The 20216-nt window shown below is 44.3% G+C and overlaps 1 protein-coding gene across 4 annotated transcripts in view; it reads right to left on the bottom strand.

Annotated features, from left to right (window-relative positions):
• Positions 1–12671: 12671 nt before the first annotated feature.
• The window catches only part of SEC23IP (SEC23 interacting protein), a 43022-nt gene continuing 35477 nt past the window's right edge, over positions 12672–20216 (bottom strand). For 3 of the 4 annotated variants that reach the window (XM_058697953.1, XM_058697954.1, XM_058697951.1), the window contains exon 19: positions 12672–13796. The gene's annotated coding sequence lies outside the window, so the exon portion shown is untranslated. The remainder of the gene's footprint in view (positions 13797–20216) is intronic. The other variant, XM_058697952.1, reaches the window with a different exon arrangement.

Here is a 20216-nt window from a genome sequence, read left to right as displayed (position 1 = left end):
CTGCGAAGAATTCTGAAGGCAAAGCTATGGAAGCAGTTGTGGGATACAGAGCAGTAGTGTTTGCCCAAGTCGGTGAAGACATTCTGGTCAAGTAGTGACTTAAGGAGTGATTTAACTCAGCATTTTACCATGATGCACTTTTAAGGTGTGGTTTTCTTTGTATTTACTCAGCTTACGGTTTATGGAGCTTCTTGAAACCATTGTCAGTTTTGGAAGTTTTTCATCAATTTGCTCTTCAAATACTGCTCCTGCTCTGTCCTGCTTGCCTTCCAGGACTCCAAATACATGTTAGATCGTTCATACTCCATATGTCTCTTACACTCTTTCCTGTGTTTTCTATCCTTTTCCTCTGTGTGGTTCAGGCTATTTCTTCCTGACCTGCCTTCTAATTTACTATTCCTCTCTTCAACGACTACATCGTATCTGTGTTGAAACCCACTGCTGAGTTCTTATCTTCTATTACTATATTTTTCAGTTCTAGAATTTCCATTTGGTTCTTTTCACATCTCCAGTTCTCTACTCCAAATTGTCCGCTCATTTCTTGATGATATTAATCCCCATCATTTTTAAGTCTGTATCGAATAACTCCAATGTCTGGATCTATTGTAGCTGTGTTTTTTCTTCAGGTTTTCAGTCATGTAGATTTGACATCGTGTATGAAAAATTACACAGAAAATTTGAAGCTCTGGGTGATAGTGTCTTCCTTCCAAAACAATTTGTTTTTGCTTCTTTCAGGCAGTTCATGTGGGAGCAAATCACCGTAATGCATTCAGGGATTCAGCTGATTTAAATCTGAGCTCCAGTCTTGGTGAGGGCTTCTCTACTTCTGGTTCGTCCCCATCTGAAAGAACGGACTTTCAGACGTCCCGGCTGAAATCCTGTGATTTGTATCAGAACCTCTCCTCGTTGGTGTGCTGTAAACTATCATTTCTGTCCCCTCAGTCCCATAAAAATGCCAGAAGCTCTGCTGTCACCTCCATGGTATCTCAGTCACCACCTTCTGCTTTGGCAATTGCCTCAAGGGGATAAGTGGCACCCACTGTCATACTTACGTTGCTGAATCTCCTCTCTGGAACCTTGGTCCCTTGGGTCCTCGCTTCTTTGGTAGGTCTCTGCTACTCCCAGACATTGTTTTCTAGATATCATAGCTCCTAGTTGTTTATAGCAAGGTGGTTGGTGTGCTATAAGCTAGTCCATCATTACTGAAAGTGGAAATCCCTCTCGTGGCTTTGTAATTGAATAAAGTGATGAGTTGGGTAGTGAAAATTGGTGTCGCGGCAGTGGGGGCTGCTGGGCAGGAAGCCAAACAGGGAACAAGTGTATTCTGGAAGACAAGATTGCTCAGCAAGAGGAAACACTGGATGGGCAACTTTGCTCTCCCTCTTCCCCTCTCATGCACGTAATTTGGATTTAAGAGTCTCTGGAAGGTGGATTTGAGAATCTGAATAGGTTTGTAAGGAAACAATACCTACAACCAATAACTGTATTTTCTGAAATTAGAGCTTTATGGTCAAGGGCAAATTTCATTTTTAAATAACAGTAAATAAATGAAACATGCAGGGGCGCCTGGGTGGCTCAGTCGATTGAGGGTCTGACTCTTGGTTTCGGCTCAGGTCATGATCCCAGGCTGTGAGATCGAGCCCTGCATCAGGCTCCACACTCAGCATGGAGCCTGCTTAGGATTCTTTCTCTCTCTCTCTCTCTCTCTCTCTCTCTCTCTCTCTCTCCCCTGCCCACACGTGCATATACACTCTCTCTAAGATAAAAATAAATAAGTAAATAAAGTGCCACAGATACCATAAAAGGAATTTAAAATATTGCTAACACTGGCTACAATGAATTAGACCAAGGACTAAATTTCCATTTGCTTGAATGAAAGCAAATTAATTGAATGCAATATGAATCATATGCACCCCATACAGTGGATAACTAAAACCTTTCTGGAATATAAAGCCTTTCCGGAAGATTTGGAAAGGTTCAGAAACCATATCATTAGGCTTCCATGACCATATGTGCAAGCCACATTTAAATGACATCTGCTGGTCAAAACAGCTTGTGGATTTAACCTTTTGGGGTGTCTGGGTGGCTCCGTTGGTTAAGCGTCTGACTTCAGCTCAGGTCATGACTTCACCATTCGTGAGTTTAAGCACCATTCGTGCTGACAGCTCAGAGCCTGGAACCTATTTTGGCTTCTATGCCGCCCTCTCTCTATCTGCCCCTCCCCCACTCACACTCTGGTTCTCTCTCTCTCTCTCTATCTCTGCCAAAAATAAACATTAAAAAAAAGTTTTTAAGTGCCACCTTTTGATAAACACACCCCTTCTAAGTGAATCAGACTTGAAAGCCACTGTGGGTGTGTGAAATGGTCACTGTGTTCTGACAGAGGCGTGCCTTATAGAATTCTCCTTTCTGACAACTGTCCACTTTTGTTTTAATTTCGTTCTTCAGTAGAATTAACTTTTGGTTTGAAAATAGAAAACCGCTTTACTACCCAGCTAAGTAACTGAGGTTGAAATCTACATGTAAGATGGGGTTTTGGTGGATACCAGCACTGCCATTCAGGGAACAGAATCTTGAGGGTGATTTTGAGCCTTTTGAGAGTGTACAAAGACTGAAATAAAGCCACCTCGGAAAGTCTTATTTCCTTAGCAACTTCCTGTGTCATTGGACCTCAGAGAAATCATACCTGTTCAGTGACTGAATTTAAAACTCATTTTGGGTTTATTTTTGTGTATGGTGTAAGAAAGCAGTCTAGTTTCATTCTTCTACATGTTGCTGTCCAGTTCTCTCTCCCAGCACCATTTGCTAAAGAGACTAAGACAGTCAAAGAAAGACAGATATCATATGTTTTCATTCACATGTGGATCTTGAAAAACTTAACAGAAAACCATGGGGGAAAGGAAGGGGAAAAAAAAGTAGTTACAGAGAGGGAGGGAAGCAAACCATGAGAGACTCTTAAATACAGAGAACAAACGGAGGGTTGATAGGGAGTGGGGGAGAGGAGAAAGTGGGTGATGGGCATTGAGGAGGGCACTTGTTGGAATGAACACTGGCTGTTGTATGTAAGCCAATTTGACAATAAACTATATTAAAAGAGAGAGAGAGAGAAATGTAAAATACATACATACATCTTTTTATTTTTTTAATTTCTTTAATGTTTATTTATTTTTGAGAGAGAGAGACAGAGCACGAGCAGGGGAGGGGCAGAGAGAGAGAGAGAGAAACACAGAATCCGAAGCAGGCTCCAGGCTCCGTGCTGTCAGCACAGAGCCCGACACGGGGCTCGAACTCATGGACTGCGAGATCATGACCTGAGCAGAAGTTGGACGCCCAACCGACTGAGCCACCCAGGCGCCCCAATAAATACATCTTAACTCAAATGTTCACAAAGCTTTCTCTGAAAGGACGTTCATCAAAAGGTCGATCTAATGTGTCTATCTTCCTATACACACACATACATGTGCATATATATTTGGAAAATTGGAAACAATTCAAAAACCAAATGATGGTGATTGGATAAGTAAAAAGTGATTTAATTTTATAGAAGATTTTTCAATGACAGAAAATTCAAGCAATAACACACATAAAAAGTAAGTTCCAAACATTATAGTGTGATTCCATTTTTTAAATGTTTGTTTATTTTTAAGAGAAAGAGACACACACACAGAATGCAAGCAGGGGAGGGACAGAGAGAGAGGAAGACACAGAATGCGAAGCAGGCTCCAGGCTGTGAACTGTCAGCACAGAGACTGACGTGGGACTTGAACTCACGAACGGTGAGATCATGACCTGAGCCAAAGTTGGACCCTCAACCGACAGAGCCACTCAGGTGCCCCAAATGTGATTCCATTTTTATGAGGAAAGAAATGGTGTAATTTTATTTTCTCACCTATGCCTCTCCCCATTTTCCAAAATTTCTAATACAACACGACGTCAAGAGCTATTTCATATTTACACACTTTGGGGTCTGGCAGAGTTCCCAATTATATACTGATACGAAATGTGTTCCCAAGGAGCAGCAAGCAGTCTAGGATGCAGTCTAGGGCAGGTCTAGGACGGAAAGACGTGAGCTCCGGTCCCAGCTTCCTCATCCACTCCCGAGTCTCTGTGGACACGTCACGTCGCCCCTGGGAACCCCGGTCCCCTCATCTATAAAGATGGAGATGATCATCCCTGTCCTGCCTTCTTCCCTTAATGAGCACAAAGATCAAACGCAGTGAAGTTCATGAAACGTTCTGCCAAGGGGCAAGTGCAAACCAGTAAGAGAAATAATTGCCACTGCTAAAGATGCTCTTAACGTTCGTATGGGTCTGACTCAAGCTTATAAAGTTAAGGCTCTGTATTTTACATCAATTAACATATTCGTCCCTACCGTGCGCCTGTTCCATCCAATACAAACATGGGACCCTATGCAGAGCACTGAAGCGGGGGTACCGGACAGGTGGGTAGCACCAGCCAATCCAGAAAGAGAGAAAAAAAAAAAAAACCAAGATATTGACAAAACCCACTAAAGTAAGGAACAGCTGTCCAGGCCCCAGGGGCACATTATCGACAGTTATACGACGCCAGAAAAGGTAAGGATGCTGTGGGAGATACGTCCACATATGAGGGACAGGATAATTTTTTAGATGATTAACATACTCCTCTCCCTTCCAAATCCATGAAAAAAAAAGAATTTTTGATCAACACACTGAGATATTTTGTCCAAACATGGGAGGAACATAAGAAAAGCAGTAAGGAAAATCTTGACCTTTCCTCTCAGTTTTCCATTCTTGCTTTCTCTACTCTGACAATTCCACCACCGAATCATTGTGTCGTCTTAGACAAGTCACTCCATTTTCCTTTTATTTTTAAATATTTTTAAATGTTTATTTATTTTTGAGAGAGAGAGAGATACAGAGTGTGAGCAGGGGAGGGGCAGAGAGAGAGGGAGATACAGAATCCCAAGCAAGCTCCAGGCTCTGAGCTGTCAGCACAGGGCCTGATGCAGGGCTTGAACTCACAGACCACGATTTCATGATCAGAGCCGAAGCCAGACGCTTCACCGATTGAGCCACCCAGGTGCCCCATCCGCTTTTCTGATCTCAGTTTCTTTACCTGTAAAACGGGCCTGTGCCATTCCAAAGCCACAAACATTGAAGTGATACATGAAGCTGTCACTAAGTTTTGGGCTCCAGGTGGACACAAATGGGCTTTGGACTCAGGAGACGGGACCCCACGCTGGCTTTGTTGTTGTCTGCAACCCAAGCCCACCGCCCCCCACAGTGCTCAGATTGCTCAGGACTGGTTAGGAGGGTCTTGAGCCCCCAAGTCCAGCCACCCTTAAAGCTACACACATCCATCGTCCGCCCAGACTGGCTTCCCTCCACTTCAGGTGGCACTCTGCGCGAGGACACTGCCTCTGACATGCTGACCCTGTACAGACAGGAGATGCACGTGGGTTGTTTTTATACTTGCAAAAATAAACAGATTTGCACTAAACAGTCCACATGCTTTCACTGCCCAGTAAGATTCCTGGTGGCCAAGACTAGAAATGTGTGAAATCTCATGTCTCCCTTCCTCTTCCCTGACTTCTTCCCAAACTGACCATCTTATTTTGCTTCCAGATCTTCACTCTAAAAAGCTCCCCTGATGAATAATCCAGTGTATATAAATCTGTGTCCATTTTTAAGACTATTTCTGAAAGTGAAACTATGGGGTTATAAGACCATTTTTTTTTTTCAAATTTTTTTTTTTTTTACATTTATTTTTGAGACAGAGAGGGACAGCATGAATGGGGGAGGGTCAGAGAGAGAGGGAGACACAGAATCTGGAACAGGCTCCAGGCTCTGAGCTGTCAGCACAGAGCCCGACGCGGGGCTTGAACTCACGGACTGCGAGATCATGACCGGAGCCGAAGTCGGCCGCCCAACCGACTGAGCCACCCAGGCGCCCCTATGAGACCATTTTAAGGCTCTTAACACACAGTATACCACATTGTTTTCTGGCAAGAAGTATCAATTGATATTCCTACCAGCAATGTGAGTTCTGTGCACGTCTTTTTTTTTTTTTAATTTGCCATTATGAGCAGTTTTTTAAAAATGTCCTTCTTCTTCCCTCTTAGTTTGTATTTCTGAGATAAGTAACAAGCATGAACGTTTCATTTCAAGTGTACTAGTCTTTTTTAGTGAATTATCTGTTCATGTCCTCTTCCTATTTAAGTGGCTAAAAGTTCACCCTAAAAAATTTTGTGAAGCCATTTCTTCCTTAGGGGGGAAGACTCAATTGTAGCCAGAAAAATAAAAAGTGGCCACTTTCTTTTCAGTTGGTTGGGATTCGCACCATGCAAAATGAAACAACATCTATAAAATAAAAACAACTTCAAATATTCATTTCCCTTTGAGGCTTGGCGACTGGGAACGTACTTCCAGTTTACTGCACACACTCACTCTTGCTATTCAAGAAAGCTCTCCAGAACTTAAAGATATGACAAGGAGAAGACTTTATGTTCTTCTCTCAGTACCGAAGAAAGCAGACGTGGCTCTAAATTGCAGCCAGCGGGTGGATTTCATTCTCTGCACAGAAGCAGCACATGTTTTGACTAGTGATGCCCAAGGATCAGAAACCTTAATCTTCATGTCTCTTCTGGAGGAGACTTATTGAGACTCCAAATCGCCAATTCAGAACTCATTATATTTGACAACAGTTGAGGTGAACTATCACTTTCAGGTAACAAAACATTGTCATTTCGTAGACAACAAAACTCCACAGGGCCCCATCGACAGAAAGTGATGACAGAGGAAGGTGATAATACACTGTCGTCCAGAGACCAGAGCCGTGCGAGATTCAGGTGTTGACAAAGCTAATTTGGGAAAAGGAAAAACCATGTAGGGCCATCTAAGGCATTGGGAAATGAATTTTGAAGGGAGTTAGGTGAAAGGCGTTTGAGCTAAAAAAAAAAAAAAATGAGGCCAAGTCTCAAGGGGTAAAAAGCAACTGTACCTCACAACCGTGTTGCTTTTTTTAATTTAATTAATTTTTTTTTTAATTTACATCCAAGTTAGTTAGCATATAGTGCAACAGTGATTTCAGGAGTAGATTCCTTAATGCCCCTGACCCGTTTAGCCCATTCCCCCTCCCACAACCCCTCCAGCAACCCTCAGTTTGTTCCCCATATTTAAGAGTCTCTTATGTTTTGTCCCCCTCCCTGTTTTTTTTTAATATATGAAATTTATTGTCAAATTGGTTTCCATACAACACCCAGTGCTCATCCCAAAAGATGCCCTCTTCAATACCCATCACCCACTGTCCCCTCCCCCTCCCTGTTTTTATATTCTTTTTGCTTCCCTTCCCTTATGTTCATCTGTTTTGTCTCTTAAAGTCCTCATATGAGTGAAGTCATATGATATTTGTCTTTCTCTGAGTGACTAATTTCGCTTAGCATAACACCTTCTAGTTCCATCCACATAGTTGCAAATGGCAAGACTTCATTCTTTTTGATTGCCAAACAACCCGTGTTTCAAACACAAGACTCAAGAGCTTCCTGCCCAAATGCTGAACAAAATAACAAAATCTGTCCTGTTGCCACACGTGACCAAGACATGACCTAAAGCAAGTTGTAATGAATGACCGAAAAGCGACACTCCAAAAGAGGCAAATTAAGGAATTTCTAGATGGCATCTGGAAAGATTTACCTAGTAAGAGCAATCATGGATCCCATTTAGAGAAACTTTTTGACACAAGATGATACTTCGGCAGGTGGGGAGTTTTGTATCTTTTCACGGGGGAAGCTTTGTAATTAAAGCTTTTTGTTCAGACCAACAAAATGCATTCAGTCCGGATCCTTGAAGTGAAGGTGAGCTCCCCAGCCTAACAGACACGTCCCGGGACCTCTGTGTGTTTTAGAAGCGGCACCTGCGGCCTGGTCGGTGGCTCAAGGAACTCCCCTCACCAGGTGACCCGCCACACAGGGGTGCTGGAGAGCAGAGGGTGAAGACGTTTACCCTCCCTTCTCCTGGCTTTCGGATATTCAGGTGGGAACCTGTCACTCTGACGTGGCTATTCTGCCTAGGGTGCGGCACCAGGTTGAGGACAGCGTGGAGAGGCTGTGGGGGCCAGGGAAGAGGGGCAAAAAGGGTCTGCATGTCTGTTCGCCTCCCTTCAACGTCCTTTGAAGGCAAAGGCTGGAATCCCGGTAGTCATTTCCCCCTGTTCAACTGTGCTTTTTGAATAAACCCCTGAGACCAAACTGAGGCACAGGGGCTGGGGGAGGCAGCGGCCACATGGGGCCGAGACAGGTGCAGGGAGCAGGTGGGACGGGGCTCTGGTCCCACAGAGAGGCCGGACTCGCAGCTCGGGGCAGCACAGCCAAGAAAAGAAAAGCCACTGGGGAGAGCGTAGAGTTGGCTTGATTCATGGAGGGAGCAGAAGGCAAAGCCAGAGAGAGGCTGGGGAAGAGGGCAAGGGGGACAGGAGATTGGGAACAAAGGAAAACCTCTCAGTGGGATGGGGAAGCCAGGGGCAGCGTCTGAGGACAAGCTGGGAGGGCTGAGGTTCAGGCTGGACTGCCGAGCCAGGACGGTGTTGTGGCTACCTGGGACTGAGGCAAACGGGTCACGGAAGGGAGAATGGAGAACCGGCCTGAGGACGGCCAGCCTGGCAGTGGTCTCTGCGAAGCCCAGGGTGGGCACACAGACCAGGACGCTTTCGACACCCTGAGGTCAAACAGACCATCTTGCATTTATTCCTCCCTTTTCAGTTCAGAGGGTTGTTGTGCAAACGTCTAGGTCCCATTTAGGCCAATATTTGGGAATCTTCATTAACTAGAAGTTTTTAGCCCTCTGTCAAAACAAGAGCACTTCAGGCCAAAACGACAAAGCCCATTAGAATCCGCAGCTCCTAAAACTTATCCTTTTCTTTCAAAGGTATCTTTTGAAGATGATTTGGCTTATGCAATAATAATGCAGTAAGCTCCGTCACTGCCTAGGCGCTTCCATACAGAGGCGGGCAGGCAGTCTGCGAGTATTTCAAAGGACTTCCCATATTTTCATTTTGGGGGTTTAGGTGCACTTTATTCAGCCCTGATACTAACTGTATGGCCCCAGCAACACGGCCGGCTTCTATAAGCCTCAGTCTTCTCATCTGTCAAATGGGGTAACACCCACCTCCAACAGGCTCCCGTAAAAACTATACTAAAGAGCTGGAGCATGCACACTGCCGGAAACACAGTCGGCACCCAAACCCCCCAGGTTCCCACCCCAGCTCTCGTCCGGGAAGGAACGTTCCAACGATAGCAGCCTTGTTTACCTGAAGCTTCTCTGGGAGTCAGAAGTGCCCTTCAAAACAGCTTTGCAACTCCTCACCGGTAAAGACAAACAGCTGGACGCAGATCCGAGAGGCACAGGTTAAGAGCACTTGCCAATATTCCAAACTGCGCTCCTGTCCACAAGAGCGAATGCTACTCAGTGGCTACCGAAAGAAAAGGCGCCTCTAGGCATGTTGTCTTTAAAACAATATTAATGGGGCACCTGGGTGGCTCAGTCGGTTGAGCATTCTGCTCAGGTCACGATCTCATAGTTCATAAGTTCAAGACCCGCATCAGGTTCTGTGCCCACAGTGCAGAATCTGCTTGGAATGCTCCCTCTTTGTCCCTCTCTCTCTGCCCCTCCCCCACTCTCTCTCAAGATAAATAAACTTTAAAAAAATACAGTGTTAATGACGATTAGACTCAACACACTCATAGGGTTCTTTTCTTCACATTTCACGCCTAAACAACCTAATTTCTTCCAGCAGCCTGAGCGGGAGACGCCCTTTCCCACGGGACAGCCTCCCACACATCCTGAATGCGCTTCCCCACTTCCCACCTGGCCACTACTTACCTGTCCTTTTAGGTCACCTCAAGAGGCTGTCCCTGCCAGTACCTCCGAAGGGAGGGGAAGGGTACCAGGGGATTCATTATACCATCCTCCATACTTCTGAGTACGTGAAAATTTCCATAGTAGAGTCTCTTAGAAGTCACTCTTTAACATAAGGAATGAAAGAAAAACATGGTGGGTCATCCCAAGGATGCCATTTGCACCTGTTCATGAACCTGAACCTGCAGCTCACCCTCTAACGAATCTACTAGCTCCAGAATGGGTCCTTGATAATCCCCGGTCTGTTTGAGGTGTCATCGTGCGGTTTCACATGCTGAACTGTATTTTGTGGTAGTTTCCGGGGATATTACGTGTGTATACCACCCACGTAAAATCGGTCCCCTGGACCGGAGACTGAGGTATGAAGAGGCTGCGCTGTCTCACGAGCTCCCCCTGGTGGTCACGACGTGAAGTCATCTTCCAAGTGTTCTGCGGGGCCAGTGAGTTTGGAGGAAATCTAGAAGGGTTGATGTTTTAAAGCAGGAAAACGAAATATCAGGGAGAAAAGAGAATTTAAGAAGGAAAAACATGTTTTCTTGATCTTTATCCCAAAAAGAGCTTAGGGAATCAGGGCATGCAGAAGTAACACACAGGTGCTTTCTTTTTTTTTAAGTATATTTTTATTTATTTTGAGAGTGTGTGCGAAGGGCAGAGAGAGAGACAGACAGAGACAGAGAGAGGGAGAGAATCCTAAGCAGGCTCCACACCATCAGTGCAGAGCCCGACATGGGGCTCAAACCCACGAACCATGAGATCGTGACCTGAGTCAAAATCAAGAGTCGGACGCTTAACTGACTGAGCCGCTCTGGTGGCCCACAGGTGCTTTCTAACGGTCCTGCTGACCTGCGAGAAGCAGCAAAGAAGCGTCAGCATCCCCACCCCCGCCATCCCACCCCACTGGCTCCGCTGTCCCTCATCCTCCTTTCTAATGACCACCGCCTCCTCCAGGTCGCCATGCTTCACACACCTGCACAGCCGCTAGCTGCTCTCGGCTACAAGAAACCTGGCAAAAGTACAACCCAGGGAGGAGAGAAGTGGCCGTGAGCCAGCCACGAAGGCCTGGGTCTTCCCCAACGCGAGTGCTCCTGGCGACAGAACCGGGCGTTCTGAGTGCTGCTACGTGCCTGGTGCTGTCACACGCACTTTCCCCACATTTCCATTGAGTGTCACACAACTGCGGGGTCGAGGAATCGCACGGCAGAGGAAACGGACCAAAACCAAAACACGCTGTGCCTGCCGACAAGTTGGGGGACAAAGTCTTGCCCCAGGAGCCACAGCCGAGGGCTTGGACACCAGGGCGCATGGGTGCCAGAGCTCTTTATGAGGCTGTCAAGGTCTGGGAAGCTCATTCGGAGGTGAAATGGCAGGACAAGACTGATAACCTGCCGGAAGTATGACAGACATCTCGAGGAGAAGGCCCAACAGCAGGAACGCAGGGTCAGCGTCACTGCTCACAGTCAGACCGCCTGTCGTGACTATCTCACACATACGGTCTTCCCACCGGGATGGCGGTTATCTACTATGATATAATCTGTGTAGTTATGATTACACTCGCGTTTTGAGAAAACACCCTTACTTGAGAGACCCAGGAAACACACAGGTGTATCACAGCTACAGAGCTCTCTCCCCTTGTTACACATCAACTTAACCAGCCAGGTTACCATCATCGGTTTTATGAGGACTCGGGACTTCCAACTTTTCCAACTTCAGACACTCCTGCTTTTTTTGGTCCCACACTCTGGGTCTGAAACCCTTTCAGAAGGACGAGAGATGACCTTCCTCACCTGGGGAAAGTGAGGACATTAACCTGGATCAGGGGCTGGGGTGGGAGGTTCCAGGCGGGGGTGGGGGGGGTGGGGGGGGGGTAGTAGTGGTTCCTGGGGGAAGTGGGGAGATCCAGCTGGACTTGGAAGCTATGCTCACGTCTAGGTTATGTTCTGGAATTTGGTGAAAGTTCTCAGTTTTGCAGACCACTGATCTGGATGGTCTTCCAAGGCCTCTTCCATGCATTAAACCATGTTTTTGATTCTTAAAATTCTTTTATTCAAGAAATATTTGGAATATTTAGTATGAGACAAGACTGTGCCAGGCCTGATATGCTATCAATAGTGAACAACACGCTAATAGATGCCGATTCCGCCCTCATGGGAACTACGAACTACGCGCTTTTTTTTTTTTTTAACGGAAATTGAAGAGTAATACAAATACACGTCCACAGGCAGAGTCACCAAAAGATTCGAATACGTGTTTCAAGTGTTAAAATCTCAAAATTCCTGAAACTCAGCTGGTACACAATTTATTCTCTGCACACTGGTTCAGGTGCTTCTTCTTTGCACAAGACTCAAAAGACATAGGCAGACGAAACCACTTGTCAATTGAAAATTCAAACTGGATTTTGTTTAGTATCCATAAACAACCCTCATTTTTCTTTATGTCGTCAGTTTGGGGAAGGTAAGTGGCTATTAAGTGAAAAACAATAGTACTAGGTGTAGAGAAATGAAGGCCAAAACGGATTCAGGGAAACTGTGTTCCAGCCCCCGTCTGCAGTCCGAGAAAGGCACTCAGCGTTGCGTCCTCAGCCGGAGAATGAGGTTGGTTGGAATGAACACATGTTGCCCGAGATCACTTCAGCTCTAAAGTGGTTCTGTCCTAATTCTATTATTAGGAGTAAATGCTAGGAACAAACCACATACAGCACATACTCACAATGAAAAGTAAATGAATGCAGGAATAGTCACAGGAACATTTTTAAGAAAGACGAGAAATACAGACGTATGCTGCTTTTTAAAAATGCCATTACTGTTTTATTCACACTAGTTAGAATATATACACAAAAAAATGTGTATCATATGTTGCTTTCAAAAAAGTCTATGTTCCATGAGAACTATGTAAACAGTGTAAAATGTTTCTATCGCATAACAAAAGAAGAAAAATCGGCATTCCCATGTAGTATTAGGAAAATATTTAAGATAATTTGATTTTAAAGTCATAGTAAAACAAAGTGAAATATTACAGAACAGTCTTTCCAGGAAGTAGATCTACAGTCTAGAAGCAATACATTTCATACTCTGAAATACTTTGGTATATGTGAAATTAATACAAAGCAAAAAAACGAACCAAAAAAACCCACCCCAAAACCTAAAAAGTCTACTTTGGTTCTCACATTAACTGAAAGTTTAGCAATGAGGCGACTGCACAGCTCCTCAGATGACAAAACGGAAAACCTCCAATTTGCTCCCCACACCCCTGCGAGCGGACGCGCATGTGCCCGGACGACACTTCACGGGACCTCTGGAGCATCTCACTTCTTTCCACAAGTACGCTCTCAGCGAGAGCCTGAAAGGCTTCATAAAACCTCAGATTCAACTCGGAATATAAGTGCTCTTGGTTACTTCCTCTTCGACACCAACGACCCCTCATTAAAGCAGCTCGAAACTGCAAGTCACATTGAAAGTAGAATATAAATTTTTGGAAAGTCGTATTACTATAGTTTCTTAAGAAGTCCATACTTGAATAAAAGAACATACTACATTAATTTAAAAAAATGCAAGTTTAATGGCCCATTGACAATAGGTTTTTAAGAAACAGAAATAACCATCTGCATGCTACAAATACTTCTTCACTGATATCACGCATTACTCTGACAGCTGTACAACTAAACTGATCTGAGGAATTTTTAATTGCATCATTTTCCAAATTACGTTTTCTTAGCTATACTGTCCACATGTGGTACTGATTTTCTCCATTGTCTTTTTGTTCTGTACGTTTTCTTTGAAACGGCTTCCTACATGTGAGAAATTCTGAGCAAACGCTGATGAACCACTTTTCTGTCATCCATCACGGGAGCAAACTGGGAATGTCTTCTGAGGGTTTTCTCAGCAATGCAATTTCTGGCCCGACTTTCTGGAAAGACCAGAAAGCCTTTAGAAGAAAAAGAAAATACCTGGCGAACTTCACAAAGTTACAGTAATAACCCACGAATGCACTGTTATTCCTTCCTGAAGTAAAAGAAATACTGTCAAGTGCCTCCGAAGGACACAGCCCGTGAGCACAAGGCCTCGGGCCTTCCGCGGGGGTGGACGTGAGGCGAGGGGCGTTCACTGAGAGCGGCCAGCTTGGTAGCTCTCCAGAACAAAACACGTATGGAAAATAAGAGAGAAAGTTTCTGTCAGATTCATGAGAGGCTTTTTAAAGAACAATTCTTTTTCTATTTTTAGTTTTTTAATTTGAGAGAGAGTGCATGAGCAGGGAAGGAGCAGAGAGAGAGAGAGAGAGAGAGAGAGAGAGACGGAGGGAGAGAGAATCCCAAGCAGGCTCCACACTGTCAGCGAGAGCCCAATGCGGGGCTCAAACTCACGAACCGGGAGAGCATGACCTGAGCCAAAATCAAGAGCCGGACACTCAGCCAACTGAGCCATCCAGGAGCCCCTTAAAGCATACTTCTAAAAAGGACTAAGGAGAAAAACATAAAATTATTCAATAAAACTGACCTAAGCTTACACGAACCAAGTAGAGAAGAACTGTTCATATTCTCAATTATCGTACACTATTACAACAGTCTCAGGAACCAAAGTTCTGGCCCAAATTTTACAACCAAGTATAAGGAGAAGTAAAACAATGAGCAGTGAAAAATTCTGTATGAAATGAAAGGTTCTTAGTTTTTCATGCTAGCTTTTGCTTTCTTTTGGGGAAAGACACTGTCAGGGGAACTTGGGTCATTTCAAAAGTCATTTGCGACAACAGCCAAGACCTTCGTATACTCAGAACTTGCACCGCCAGACAGCAAAATCTTTGTTACGGTCACTAAAACACTGTATTTCACGAAGTATAAGACACCATCGATTGTGAGACGTACCATCATTTCAGGCACCCATCTTAGGCAAAGAAAAAAAGATGCTCAGGATACAGACTCTAAAAGGAGACAGAGACCATCACAAAACGTGGGGACACGGAATGGCCACAGCCTCAATGAGGGGTAAAAAGAATAACCCTTCCTCTACAAAGGACAGCCAAGAAGTCTGCACGCCTCTTCCTTGACGATGGGAAGAAGGGAAAGGATATTCCTTGGTATGTGAACTGGTCCCCCAGCCCTGCCAGCCCACAAATTTTGTGTCTGAATTCATACTAGCAGCATAGTCCAAATACCTGAAGCAGAGAAATTAGCTTAAGCAGGCTCAGGTTGGTAGTGCCCCACCCAGTAACTGGGAGAAAATAACGCAAACCCTTTTGGCAAGAAGTCAACACCATCCAGGCAACAGCTGATTAGAAGATGCAGTCCAGGGGTACTTGGGTGGCTCAGCCAGGTGAGCGCTGACTCCAGCTCAAGTCATAATCTCACGGTTGGTGAGTTCGAGCCCCGCATCGGGCTCTGTGCTGACCGCTCAGAGGCTGGAGCCTGCTTCGGATCCTGTGTCTTCCTCTCCCCCTACCCCTCCCCTGCTCCTGCTCTCTCTCTCTCTCCATCCCTCTCAAAAATAAAATAAACATAAAAAAAAAAGAAGATGCAGTCCAAACGTAAAGATAAAATGTGGAAAATATACGACTTGCAATCAGTAAAATATGGTAGACAGATGAATAAGTCAATAAAAGAAATGTCAAAAAACCTAGAAAACAAAGACTGGGTACAATTATCCTGATGAGCACTAAGCTATGTATGGAAGTGGTGAGTCACTATATTGTACACCTGAAACTAATATAAACTGTATGTTAACGACACTGAATTAAAAAAAAATTTAAATCAATTTTCTTGGGGTGCCTGGGTAGCTCAATCGGTTAAGTGTCCGACTCTTGGTTTCAGCTCAGGTCATGATCTCACAGTTTCATGGGTTCGAGCCCCATGTCGTGCTCTGTGCTGGCAACCCAGAGCCTGCTTGGGATTCTCTCTCTCCCTGTCTCTCTGCCCCTTCCTCATTTGCGCTCTCTCTCAAAGTAAATGAATAAACTTAAATAAATAAATTTTTTAAAAGCAATTTTCTCATCAAAAAAAGAAAACAATACTGGGCATATAATAAAAATGTCAAACAAGAACTTATCATAGAAACATCAAATCAATGACAAAAGGATGCATTTCAATATATGGCATGGGCAAAACAACTAAGAAAAAAGTTAAATCCCTCTATTCTTCTAAAATATATCTTTCTAACCTATAAAGTTAAATTAAAACACTATATAAAAACAAAAAATTAAATGTAATTATTGAAATGGTAAGTAATCTCCAAAGACTGGCTTATGTATTTTTAAAACATATTCTCTACCCATCCAAAACCCCAAAATCCAAAGCATAAGCAAAAATAAAAGGCCAATGTCAAACTGGAAAAAAACTCTACAGTGACAAAACGTTATTAACCTTAAATATTATAATATAAATCATTAAGAAACAAAAATATCCAGAGAAATACACATAGGTTAAGACTAGACAAGTGACAAAAAATACAAATGGGCACTTAAATATACCAAAAATGTTCCATTTCACTAATAATGGAAATATAAACTAAAACAATTATAATAACTTATGCTATCAAATAGGCAAAATTTTTTAAAATAGTAATACCCAGTGTTGGCAACGGTACAGGAAAACCAGCACTTTTATACTGATGGTAAACATGAAAACCAAGAAATCTTTCTGAAATGCAATTTAGCAATAGGTAGTATAGATCAAAATCCTTTTATTTTGGTTGTTTTTATTTAAGAGAGAGGGAGGGAGAGGGAGAGAATCCAAAGCAGGCCCCACACTCAGCACAGAGCCCAACAAAGGGCTTGATCCCACAATCCTGGGATCGTGACCCGAGCTGAAATTAAGAGTCGGATGCTCCAATGAGTCACCCAAGCACACCAAATTCCTTTAAAATGTGCGATACTCTTAAATCCAACGATGCTACACGTAGGAATTTATCCCAGATATGTGCAAAAAGCATATGCAACTACATGTCAGAATTATTTATAATAAAGTTGGAAAACATCTAAACACTCGACAATAGTAGATAAATTAAGTATTTTAATAAATAACAGAACTATAAAATGGAATACAATCCAACTCTTAAATACTATAAACAGTAAAGCCTTCTTTATACTAGTAAAAGATCAGAATGACCTAAATGCCTATTCACAAGGAGCTGGTTTAAAAAACTATAGTGTAGGGGTGCCTGGGTGGCTCAGTTGGTCAAGCATCTGACTTCGGCTCAGGTGGTGATCTCACAGTTCGTGAGTTCAAGCCCTGTGTCAGGCTCTACGCTGACAGCTCAGAACCTGGAGCCTGCTTCAGATTGTGTCTCCCTCTCTCTTTGCCCCCCCCCCCACTCACACACACTCTGTCTGTCTCTCTCTCTCTCTCTCTCTCAAAAATAAACATCAAAAAAAAAATTTAATTAAAAAAAAAAAAAAAAAACACAGGGGCGCCTGGGTGGCTCGGTCGGTTAAGCGTCCGACTTCGGCTCAGGTCATGATCTCACGGTCTGTGGGTTCGAGCCCCGCGTTGGGCTGTGTGCTGACAGCTCAGAGCCTGGAGCCTGTTTCAGATTCTGTGTCTCCCTCTCTCTCTGCCCCTCCCCTGTTCATGCTCTGTCTGTCTGTCTCTCTCTCTCTCTCTCTCTCTCAAAAATAAACATTAAAAAATTTTTTTGATTAAAAAAAAAAACACATAGTGTAGCAGTCAATGGAATAGCACACAATCATTACAAAGAATGAGGCAGCTCTTTATGTTGTGATATATATACTTCTCTCTGCCTGAAATGAGCTTTTCCCAGATACCCGCCTTGCTCACTTGCTCCAATGACACTGTATCAGTGAGACTGTCCCTCACCATCTGATACAGAATAGCAACGAGTCCCATCCCAAACGCACTCCCTCTCCCCCTGACCCTGCTGCTCTACTTTTTACCGTCTGGCACACTTCAATTGTTTATTTACTGTCCGTCCTCCCCCGGACGAAAGAAGATCCCTGAAGGCACCACCAATGTCACCACCTATCTGCATCAGTGCCCACACTCCTCTTCTTCATCTGGCACCGGGAAAGATGCATCCCTGTTCTTTTCCTAAGGCTAAACGCTTCACTTGACCTAGGCCCCTTCCTGCACTGCCTTTGCAAGTATTTCCTCCACAATTATCCCCTTTTGCTCCTGTCTTATCATTTTCTCCCCCCAGCACTGGGTCGTTCTCAGTAGCAAACATACCTTAATATCATAAAACGTCCCCCCATCTTATTTCTATTCCTTCACAGCAGAACTCTTTCCTATCTGATCCCTTACTTCTCCTCAACCCACTTTACCTCTGCCATGGTGTTAACAAGGTTACCAGTGAAGTTCTACGCCCTCCTCGAGCCTCAAGCACACGGCCAAGTCTTGGCCCTCCTCCTTCTTGACCTCTGTGTCAGCAACCCTGGACACCACTGACCACTCTCTCTTGAAGCAAGCTTCTCTCAGCTTCTCTGAGATCGTAAGCCCCCAAATTTTCTTTCACTTCCATGGCTCCTCCTTCTCCACCAGACCTCTTCTCCACCTACTCACTCCAAGGTGATCCCATCCAGTTTCTGGCTTCAAACGGCCAAGTGTATGCTGATGAATGATTTTAAGGTTATTACCTTAAGCTCAAACTTTCTTCTGGGCTTCAGGCCATCAGCTTCACAACATCATCAACTACTGACTTAACACAACAGAACTACGGATTCCTCGTCCCCACCCCCACCCAAGAGCCTGCTCTGTCCATAAGCCTTCCCAGGAAAGGTACACCATCCACCCAGCTGCTCACCTCAAAACCCTAAGAGTCATCCTCAACTTCATTCCTTCCCTGCTTACGATGAATTCCTCTGGAAGTCCTGGACTTCCCTCCCTCCACAACAGATCTGCCCTCAGCCATTATCACTAGAGCCCTCGTCGGTCACCACTAGCCTCTTCACAACTCCCCCTTCCACCATTCTTGCCCGGCAGTCTGCCCTCCACCCAGCACCGAGAGCATTCCTTCTACAGCCTAAGCCAAGTCATGTCACTCCGCCCATTAAAGCCTTCCATGTTTCCATTATACTCAGAGTAAAATGCAAAGGCCTTACCAGCGACCTCATAACCAGGCCCGCCCACCTCTCTGACTCCTCTCCTCTTTTATTACCACCAGCCACAATGATCTCCTTGCTGTCCCTCAAACGTGACACGTCTGTTCCCATCTCATGACCTTAGAAGGAAGCTGCCCTTCCTTCTGTTTCTTCTCCCCAAATCCTCAGATGTCCACCTCCTTCTCATCTTTCAAATTTCAAACCCAATGTCATCATCGCCCAGCAAGGCCTTTCCCAGTAGCTACCCATCACTTGCAACGTCTTCCTATTTTCTCTCTCTCGTCTACCAATATCTGGAATGTACTTGTGGGGAAAGCACAGGTTTACTACTGCTCTCCTCCCAGGAGAAGGGAAGTTCTTTAAAGGTGAGAAGGCTATCTTATTATCCATTTATCCACAGCATGAAAACTGGTGCCTGGCACACAATGAGTACTGAATAAATATTTGTCAACCAAAGGACAGACCATTTTATAACTGAAAATCTGAACTGGGGTAGCTTTTGACATCACCTCCAGTTTATTTTAGTACTATAGTATCAGAAATGGTGAGAACTGGTAAAACTATATCAACAGCCTGATTGCAAAATGGCTTTTTTAAACCTCTCACCTACTGTGTTGACTAAGACTCCCTAATATATATTAGGGAATGATCTAAATGTGCATTAATGGGAAACTGGCTAAATAAGACGGAGTACAGCCACACAAGAGGTTACTATGCGGCCACTAAAGAGAATGAAAAAGATACCAGCCAACATAAAATACAAGCTGCACAAGTGAGAAGGTTGATGGAAGCCATCAAGTAGCACAATACGTTCAATGAGATCCCTTTGTTTCCAGGTGCACACATACCAGCCTGGATATGCCCAGGGCGATCCCTCGAGGGCAATCCTGAAAGTGGTTACCTCTCCAGAATAAGGTGGAGGCTGAACTTCACATTTATTATTAGAAAGATAAAAAGTGCCAGGAACTACTTTTGACTTCACAGTTTAGAGCTCACCACTTGTATTTCATGCTTTGAAGGGCTTCAAAATTTCGAGCTATTTAAAAAACACACCTCTTTTTTGTAAATGATGCATCATCTAGTGAGGAAGAGGAGGGGTGGGGTCTCAGGAGAACCGTCAGGAACGCAGGCTGGCTCGTTCTTCGTTTAACCCCCTTCTCTACCCCTTCCCTCTATAAGGACTGGGGCGCATAAAGCATTGCTTTTATAACCCTCCACGCAGTTTGGGGTTGGAGGAGACACGGGACATGTGGTACAGGCTTAGTCAATAGCAAATTCATTAGT

Source organism: Neofelis nebulosa, chromosome 13 (genome assembly GCF_028018385.1).
Source record: "Neofelis nebulosa isolate mNeoNeb1 chromosome 13, mNeoNeb1.pri, whole genome shotgun sequence".
NCBI classification, from domain to species: Eukaryota; Metazoa; Chordata; class Mammalia; order Carnivora; family Felidae; genus Neofelis; species Neofelis nebulosa.
Note: the sequence above shows the minus strand (reverse complement) of the source record. Positions and strands in the feature narration are given on the sequence as shown.